The sequence below is a fragment of the Haliotis cracherodii genome, unplaced genomic scaffold (assembly GCF_022045235.1).
Source record: "Haliotis cracherodii isolate W230 unplaced genomic scaffold, xgHalCrac1.p SCAF_9, whole genome shotgun sequence".
In the NCBI taxonomy this organism is placed as follows: domain Eukaryota; kingdom Metazoa; phylum Mollusca; class Gastropoda; order Lepetellida; family Haliotidae; genus Haliotis; species Haliotis cracherodii.
In genome coordinates, this window is record NW_027266343.1 from 25,684,669 (window position 1) to 25,693,811 (window position 9,143).

Here is a 9,143-nt window from a genome sequence, read left to right on the forward strand (position 1 = left end):
TTTGGATCATACCCACAAGTTTTATTTTTGTAGATTATCTGTAATGTTCGTTGCGTATGTGATACGTTTGGATTTTTTTACTGCGTATTTCTGCATTACCGATGCGTATTTTACGCAGATACGCAGCTTATCTGGAGCTCTGATTATCTGTCTGAATAACGGGGACTTACCTTCAACTAACAACTGGGAGTTGCGCCAGTTCTCTATTCATAAGTATTTTAAAACAAAGTTAAACTGTGAGCGACTATAAAAGTACATTGTCAATATCGGACCACGTTATTCCGTGTGTGAACGCAATCAGCCAGCGTGCACAGACCACACTCTCGACAGACAAGTGCATCTTCTCGCTATGTTCACGATGAAAATATTATTGAAAAATGACAAGGTACCAACGAAAGGATTTACCGAACATTGAGAATATTGTTTTAATATCGATAAATTTGTGAGACAGGCTTCCGAAAACGGATACCCGTTGAATTGAAGTCTGTTGAAGGCATGTGCTGCCAGTTAAAGAAAATATTCCACTGGAACTTCAGTTTGTCGCGTGCCGTGTGATCCGTTTCTAAAAACAGATTTGGAAGAAGACGTCGTCGAATGGCATTAGACCAATGAAATTTAATGAGAGTGAGGCTGCAAAGCCACTTTTTAGAACGCGGGATTCTGGAGTCTATTTAGAGGTTATTCGGGACTCAGCAACGCGGTACCGCGGGACGTAAAAAATCGTATTTAATACACAGAATCAACATTTAAAATATATAATTGCGCACGTAAACCCTTTCTTTATATTTGTTACAAGTGGTGTTGAAAATAATCATCTGTTCCCAAGAATACAGACAAAAAATAATTTGTCCCCAGGATTTGCTATAAGTAAAACAATCCTTACACACAGCACACTGGATCTTCCGAAAGACAATTTGTTCTGGGTTCCCAAAAAATGTTTGGCTACATCTTTCAGAGATAAAGGAGTTGAATGTCTTGAGGCATTGACTACAAAAACATATCCGCCTCAAACAGAAACCCAAGAAGCCCCCAAATGTCTGTTAACTCACACTGTAGGGTGTATATCGGTCTGGCAGGTCATGGTTAACATAAGAAAACGGGGTAGCTGTTTCACACGGGGGTAGTTGTTTCATACATGTAGTTGAATACATATATACTTACAATTTCAAACAGGAATTAACAAAAGAAAAGAAATACCAGATATGTTTTCTTTCTCTAGCTTGATGTTTAAACAACTCTGGTATCGTTTTTATCACTTTACTGGAGTCAATTTTGATTCATTTTGTTTGTTTACTTGTTAAGGTTTATGTCAGACAGTATGTACATGTTATCATGATACAATGGAGACCGCTACAGTCTATCATTAGAGGTAATTGTCACGTTTATGTTTGGTTGTTTACCGCTGCACTAAGCAATTTTCCAGCTATATGACGGCGGTCTGTAAATAATCGAAGTAGACAATCCAGTGATTGATATCATGAGCATCGATCTACGCAATTGGGATACGATGACATGCATCAACCAAGTCAGCGAACCTGACCACCCGATCCCGTTAGTCGCCTCTTACGACAAGCATGGACGCCTGTTACGGCACGCATGGTTTGCTGAAGACCTATTCTAATCCAGATCTTCACGGGTCTCACGTTCATGTAATGTAAGTACCCACATATATCACGTATTGAGTAAAGAATAATGTATTATACATAGAACCGACAAAAAGAACCATTCCCATTATCAAAAGAAATCTTATAAAAGAGAAAAGAGTCTACTGTACAATTCCGACTATGTCACGAGCATATGTTTATGAATCACTATCAAATAGTGATGATACCGGTGTTCGCGAAAAGGTTTCTATCTCTGTCAGATGACTATTCAATCGAGGATGTTTACTTTGCCCATCCACCGTCAGGCTGCTGCAACAATACAGGTAAAGATATATGTGATTTTATAGATTTATTAACAACAGTTTGGCCAATCTTCTTTCTGTGTAAATAATACTCGTCAAGACCGAAATACCATTGTTTTGTCTTTCAATATCAAGCTGCCATACATCTCATGGAATGATTTTAACCGTACATGTCACCGCTGCTTGTGTAAAGAAATGCTAGGCACGAATTTTATTAACAAATTTGAATGTGATTTCTTTTCTTTTAAAACGTAGAACAATAATTCGAATCCGTCTTCACAGGAAAATTCTTCAAAGAAAAATAGATGAGTTTATATGTGCGTAGAACAGAACATTAATATTAAGAATATGATCACATACACTACAGCCTAAAAGTTCATTCCCCTAACATGCGTTGAGAAACGTGTGCAACACGCATGTGACACGGGTGCTCAACGGGTTGCGCACGGGTTGTATTGTCTGTAAGTTTAAATGTCACGTCACATCAGCATTTTCTTCACTTATATTGTGGCGAAAACAATTGCCAGCTTTTTGGACAGTGTATATGTAACATGGCTGCTTTTACATTTCTTATACAGGTGCTTGTTGTTCGTGATCAATTAGAATTTTCATTGTGTAAACAAATCAGTCAAGTTTGCAATAATAGATGAATAAGTTGAAACATTTGGACCGCAGTTACCGATTAACAACTTAAGACATAGAGATAGGGAGTCGATATATAACAAACGTTATGGTCCTGTTGAGACGACTGACAGTTAGAACTTTGGAGTAAATGACCCCATATTGTAGTTTGTTTAATAGTACAAAATAAGTGTGTTAAAAAACATCTATCAACGTTTTCTTTTATTGAACACAATAATTGCTCTGTATTGCTGTAAATAATCTAGCCTCCTGCCCACGTAACTTAAACATATTTATGTATGATCTTCATGTGCCACGGTCTGTGGCCAGAAAAGCAAATAAAGTTATATCTATTATCCATGTTGACCCTATCATAATGTTCAATTTCAGTCTGCCACCAAGCGTGAATAAGCGTTATACATGTGTTGATAAACCACACTGACGCATATACATTTTTGTAGATATGAAACATTCTAGTTAATTGTGGATACACTGGCCACACATACATAGCAAAACCCAAAATTTTTAAGACCGTACAGACTATGGAGCCGAAAGAAAATATGTTCAGAACGCATTTGCTGTGTATAAGAGGATGTCTATGACCTAAAATGTGATAACGTTGATCGCGAGGGCGAAACAACACGAGAGTTGGGACACCGGCTGTAAAACAAAGACATGCGGTTTGAAATCAGTCACTGACCTAAGAGATTAGGTTAATTAAACACACAAATTTGTTATCATACGAAGCATTAAAAGAACTTGGGAGCCAATATGCAAGTATTACACGCATTCACAATGGAACACATTTATAGCTGTTACAGTATATGTTTTAATTAACCTGAACACATGTATATCAACACTAAGCAAGTAAACAAGTCCATGGAAAATGTTTTGTTGCACGTTAATGTTTTTTTGTTTTCACTTTGACATAACATATCATAACGGAGTAAGAGAAGGTTTGGGATTCCTCTTGAAAATACTAAAATAATAACTGATGTTTACTGAACAGAGATTTTTTATGATAAAAACATTGACTATTAATTTCTTTCATTTTTCAAATGTCTTCTCTTCTTCTAAACTGCTAAGAAAAAAGTTAACATGATCAAAAGGTAATGAGCCTGTTGAATGTTACCCTGTGAGATCTGTCACATCTATGACGGATTTGACGCTACCTACAGGATCAGCCATTTCCATTTTCCTCCACTAGTTATTGGAAACGTTCAGGAAAATATTTCCCTTCTCCCTTAATCCCATCTTCCATGCATGCAAAACATATTCTTAGTGAGATCTTTAAATTATCCATACAATAAACTAATGTTCATTCATTAAGATTGTGATGGGTGTAGGGAACAATCCCTTTGAATTTTATGATTTAATACACACATTTATGTACAGTTTAACAGATTATTATAAAATGAATATCAAACTTTATCACCACTTGCCAAGTTCACTCAAATGTCACCAGTGGGAAGTTGTCACAGATTAATACGGATTCTAACCAAGTCTGATCTTCTTTTACCATGGAATGCTTGAACTGGTTGAGTGACTTCTTTCCATCAGAATTACACACAGAGAAAGAAAGGGTCAAACTCCTGAAAATATCTTGTATACATGGTATTAAGTATTCACTACCAATTTCCTCTAATGATAACTTGTTACCTTTGACATCACTAAGCACCAATACTCAGCAGGAATATTTGGGGAATTGTAAATATCAAAACCCCCTTTGACAAGATACCTCAAATTCCCCACCAAAAATCCTCTTGTTAACTTTTACCAAAATCAAACAAAAAGTGGGGTGTGGGGAAATGTCCAATATTAAATATCACGAGAACTATTTTTTCGTAACGAGTTACGGTACTTTACTAAATACCCTTCAGGACCTTCTATTATAAGTCATACATCTATTTGTAGACCTTTTAATTGAAACGGTTATATGCTACTGACGTTTAAATTATCTAATTTTACCGTTAAAAATGTGTTGAAATATGTTAATGTGCCAAATGTATTTAAATTTATCTTCACAACAGCGCTTCTTGCATTAACATCCATACATCATCACTATCAATTTTTAGGTTTTACGTCAACTTTACAATCCTGTGTTTCCTATCAGAGTGAACGCAAGCAAGCAAACGACACACAGAGTTCGGTGAATGCAGAGTCGCCGCTACACTGAGCCATGTGGCATCTGGGGCGCTTAATGGCTCATTGGAGGAGCGCACAATTGTCGAATGCCCTGCAGTTGATATTATGCTAGGAAACATAGTTGTTCAAAGCCTCCTGGATACAGGGTCTATGGTCTCCACAATAACAGAAAGTTTCCATAAGCAACATATTCAAGATTTGAAAACTGTCTTTAATGCAGACAATACCTGGCTTACACTTCGAGATGCTAATGGTTTAGAAATTCCCTACATAGGTTATATTGAAGTTGATATGTTTGTTTTGGGAAGGGTTGTCAATCAAAGGGGCATACTGATAGTCAAAGTCACTGGCAGGGCTAATGTTCCAAGACTTGTGGGTATGAACATTATTAAAGAGTGTTCGGAACAACTGATGAAGGAGCGTGGACTCAAGTGTCTGAAGAGTCTTTCAGGTGCTGTACCTGTGCAATGGATAGATGCCTTCAAGGAATGTAACCGTCCTTCTATTCAAGTACTTGCCAGAGAGGCCGGAGTACAGAATATCTTTGTACCTGCACAGTCTGTGAGCATTGTGAACGTTAGAGGAAACAGTGACAGGAGATCAGTGTGTGTTGAATCCTTTAACAAGCCTCTACCTTGTGGAGTCATGGTTGTCAGTTCACTGTCCGATTCAGACGGTGGTCATTACCCTGAGACGGGCAAACTTAGGTGAATCTTAGGCTGAAACCTGGAACAAAGATTGGTCTGGTCAGAGAAGTAACAGTGTTGCCAAATCAAGCAGAGGTTGAATTTGATAGAGTATCCCCAGATGAGGAGTTAATCACACATCGGTTGTCTACCAAGCCAAACACAAAGGACAGTCATCCTGCTCTTGACTTATTGATCTCTCAAATGTGGACTGAAGCCTGAAGAGAGGGAAGCCCTCATGGACCTTCTCCGTAAACATTCAGACTTGTCTGTAACTGATGATACAGAACTGGGGAGCACAGATACAGTAAAACACAAGATTAATACCACTGATGAAACGCCAGTTGATCAGCCATAAAGATCCATTCCTACATCACAATATGAGGAAGTGAAACAACATATCAAGTCACTTCTTGCCAAAGGTATCATACAAGACTCACAAAGTCCATATGCCTCACCTATCATGTTAGTGAGAAAGAAAGATAACTCTTTAAGACTTTGCGTGGATTATCATCGGTTGAATTCCCAAACAGTTCGTGATGCATTTCCCCTGCCGCGTATTGAAGAATCACTCCATGTTCTCTCTAAAGCCAAATGGTTTAGTACAATGGATTTGGCTAGCGGTTTCCCTCAGATTGCTATGGATGAAGCTGATCGCCACAAGGCTGCAGTTATCACACCCATGTGACTGTTTGAGTACATACAGATGCCATTCGGGTTGTGTAATAGCCCTCCCACCTTCCAGAGGCTTATGCAGACTGCATTTGGAGACATGACATTGTTATTCCAGTTGTTACTGGTGTATCTGGATGATCACATTGAATATTCAAAGTCCCTCACAGAACACTTGGAAAGATTGGATAGAGTTCTGAACAGATTGCAGCAGCAAGGACTCAAGCTTAAACCACAGAAATGCAAATTCTTGAGGAGTGAAGTGAAATATTTGGGCCATGTGGTTTCATCCCAAGGCATTGCAACTGATACTGATCCCAAGCTCAGTGAAGGAGTGAGTGAGTGAGTGAGTATGGTTTTACGCCGCATTTAGCAATATTCCAGCAATATCACGGCGGGGGTCACCAGAAATGGGCTTCACACATTGTACCCATGTCGGGAATCGAACACGGGTCTTCGGCGTGATGAGCGAACGCTTTAACCACTAGGCTACCCGACCGCCCCCTCAGTGAAGGAGCTCCCTTCATTCCTAAAGTTACTTTAGACGGTTTGTGAAAGGATTCGCCCAAATAGTTAAACCGCTGCATGAGCTAGTCGGTAAGGCTTCCAAAGCTACCTCACATACAGCACGCAACCAGCAGATCAGGAACCTTTGGAATGATGATTGTCAGATGTCCTTCAGCAAACTCAAGGAGAAACTCACTTCTTCGCCTGTGCTTGGTTACGCCAACTTCGCAAAGCCTTTCATTGTGGAAAAAGATGCTAGTCTATAAGGGCAGGGGCAGTGCTCATGCAGGATCAAGATGGTAAGCGCAGAGTGATCTCCAATGCAAGTCGGACACTCAGACCTCCAGAGAAGAATGACATGAACTACAGTTCCATGAAGTTAGAATTATTGGCCCTCAGATGGGCAGTGACTCAGAAGTTTAAGGATTACCTTATTGGAGCAAAGTTTGTTGTCTTAACTAACAACAATCCTTTGAGTTACATTCAGACCTCAGCAAGACTGGCAGCAGTAGAGCAAAGGTGGGCTGCACAACTTGCTCAGTTTGACTGAAATTAAGTTTCGCCCAGGACGATCAAATCAAGCTGCTGACGCTCTGTCAAGGCTGTCAAGCTCAGATATTCCAGTCAATTCATCATCAGTTCTCACACAGTTGAGGTACAATCTGAACAAAGCCCACTGTAGTGTCTTGCAACGCACAGTCAACCTTGCCTGTATACTCATCAACTGAGTTAGTGGAACTTCAGCAGAAAGATCCTACAATCAGCAAATTTGTAGAATATTGGAAGAAGGATAGATCTCACACAAAGGCAGAACATGAAAGGGAAAGGCAGGATGTGCTGCTGCTCCTCAGACAGAAAGACAGGATCCAAGTAGAGAATGGTTTGCTGTACTGACATGTCACTGACCCAAAGCAAGGGAAGCTAAAGCAATTGGTACTCCCTCAGGCACTCAAGAAGACAGTATTAACCAGTCTACATGATCAGTGAGCTCATCAGGGTGAGGAGCGTACCACAAGTCTGATTAGGTCACGATGCTTTTGGCCAAGGATGTCCAAGGACATTAAGAGTCACTGCAAGTCCTGTAAACGATGTTGATTAGCGAAACTACCCTCGCCGATTAGGAGTCCCATGAATCACCTTATAGCCTCAAAACCAAATGAGATTCTTGCAATCGACTTCACTCTCTTAGAGCCATCATCTGATAGCAAGCATTGTTCTGGTTCGTGAATGGATCTAGAAGTATGGAGCACCTCTCCGCATACATTGCGATCAAGGCTGGAATTTTGAGTCTAACATCATAGCTCAGCTTTGTACGGTTTAAGGAATTTGCAAGAGCCGCACGATGCCATACAAACCAGAGGGCAATGGGCAATGTGTAAGATTCAATCGCACCATGATCTCTTGAGAACTCTGCCACCAAAACAGAAAGGAGATTGCCAGAACATTGACCAGAAGTGGTTGCCATCTACAACTCAAAAGTACATGTATCAACTGGATTCTCACCCTTTTATCTTATGTTTGGGCATGATCCAAGGCTCCCTGTTGATATCCTGCTTGGCAATAAGGAAGAGTCATTTTCTGAAGCTCTTGAGGACTATGTCAGCTTACATCAACTTCGTCTTCGCCTTGCATACCAACAAGCAGGGGAGCGCATGAAGGTAGAGGCTGCTGCAAGGAAAGATGCTCATGATCACCTTGCTAAGGAATTACTTCTGTCTGCTGGTGAAAGAGTGTGGTTGCGGAATCATCCACCAGGTCGGAACAAGATTCAAGATGCTTGGGACAGTCGTGTCTATAAAGTTGTAGAGAGACTTGATTCTGGTGTCTATGTGGTTGAACCAGCTGATGGATATGGTGAAACGAAAACTGTGAATCGTCGGTCTCTCCGTGTGGTCCGGGGTCAGTATCAGGAACTGCCCACCAAGCCAGATAACACTTTTGAGACCCTTATAGATTCTGATAGTGATGGTTTTGGTGATAACGAGAGCCTTTCTTCGGGCGCCGATAGCGACTTTGACTTGCGTGTACTTCCATGGGGTGTTACAACGTCAGAAGCTGGCGATGTTATCCCCCACCAAGAACTGCTGCTGCTGCGTCCGTCTCCAAGAGTAAATGCTGGCAAGCATTCTAATCCATTCAGGCACTCGTGAAGAGCAACCTCCTTGTGGTGAGTGCTGGGTAACGCTAATGCCCGCCTCCCCCCCCCCCCCCCCACCCCCGTGTGGACTCGTGGTAAAATTTGTCAACAGCACCCCATTGCTGGGCGTAAGAAGCGACAAAATTGGGCAACCTGTTTGCCATGGGTTGCGACCCTGTGTCGATGGAGGACGGGATTCTGGTGGTTGAGGGCACTGGAGCCAGGAACCAGTGTTCCTTTTGCCCAACACACCACTTTGACCCTTACTTCACCTAGACGGGTGGTAGAATTGGCCCGATTCTATCAATCGGCTGGTCACGCCATGCCCTGAGCATGGAAAGCTCGAATACTGACAAATATATATCTTACCAAAAGTGTTCTCATACTGAACATTGATACAACTAGTTAGATCACCAATTGTTGCCTAGAGTCCTATGCCAGAAGGCGGTGGCTCATGGGCCAATCTGGC